General features: G+C 34.9%; 1 protein-coding gene across 1 annotated transcript in view; it reads left to right on the top strand.

The window, feature by feature from the left end:
• LOC119589242 (ADP-ribosylation factor-like protein 6-interacting protein 1) overlaps nt 1–1185 on the top strand; it is a 13924-nt gene that overhangs the window by 398 nt on the left and 12341 nt on the right. The gene's annotated exons all lie outside the window — the stretch shown is intronic.

Below are 1185 nucleotides of genomic sequence, written 5' to 3'. Positions count from 1 at the left end.
TAAGGGGGTCATTAACGTGGTTGTCTTTCTTTCGTTTGCAGGTCAGAGGGTTGGTCTTGAAAGAAGGGAGAGAGAGATGGGGATGACACACAGCTGAGATTAATTATTGATGTTGATAATGGAGCTTGTAACGTTTTTTTCTTTTCTTCTTTTTTGTGTAAAGAGGAATCTCCTGTGGTTGGATTGGCATAGGCCTCTGGGGAATCTTAATCTTGTCTTAATAAGTCTAAAAATCCTCCCTCTATGAGTTTATTTTATATGACAGGTGCGTTTATACATAGCACTGGCATGGATGACAGCCTTGGAAAGGGTATGTCATAGGAGATTAGATTTTGGAATAGAGTTTTTTTTTTCTATTTATTCATTTGTAAAATGGAAAAGTGTAATGACTGCCTTAGTGAGGCCATCCAGGTTTTGTTATAATGAAATGGAAACCAAAGACGAGATTTAGTTGTTTAGTCTTGGTATCATTTGAATATATTTTCTAGAAAGTGACTAAAACTTTGAATTAGTGAAGTGATTAAATAACTGATATAGTATCGGAATGTAATATTTTTAGCAAATATATCAGGGAAAATGTTACCAAGTTGCAACACTTCTGGAAATGATACATTTTTCCTTAGTCTTATTAGCCATGTGTTCTCCAAATCCATTTAAGATACAGCCATCTATTGTGGATGGATTAATATTTGAAATACAGCCAAATAGTAGTTGAGTGGGAAGTGATTGCTGCATACATTTTGGCTAGAGAACTTGGAATGATTCCTAATTTCATGACAGTGCCATAGTGATCTGCAAGCTTTTCTTACCAAAATGCACATGTTGGAAGTTTATTTGCTCTGCAGGTGCTGTAACAGGCAATGGGATGCGGTAATATGAACAGCGCTATTGTCAAACCTATGAGGTTGTTAGTAACATTTCTATTTTACATGTCAAACAAAATTTTTTGAGACTATGTATTTACTGGGTAATGTATTTTGATTATGTAATCACATTCAAAATAAGAAGTCATAGATTGGTGTAACCTCCACACACATTGGTGTTCAAACAAAGGCCAACAAACCTTTGACATACGTATTCAATCAGTTTAGAGTTTATAGATCTCCTTGTTGATATACTGTCAAATAAGGAAGCTGTCAGCTGTTAGAATAGAATTCAGAGGTATATATTTACATAGCGACTGCA

This window comes from Penaeus monodon, chromosome 25 (genome assembly GCF_015228065.2).
Source record: "Penaeus monodon isolate SGIC_2016 chromosome 25, NSTDA_Pmon_1, whole genome shotgun sequence".
Classification (NCBI taxonomy): Eukaryota; Metazoa; Arthropoda; class Malacostraca; order Decapoda; family Penaeidae; genus Penaeus; species Penaeus monodon.
This window is presented reverse-complemented; position numbering and strand designations above follow the sequence as displayed.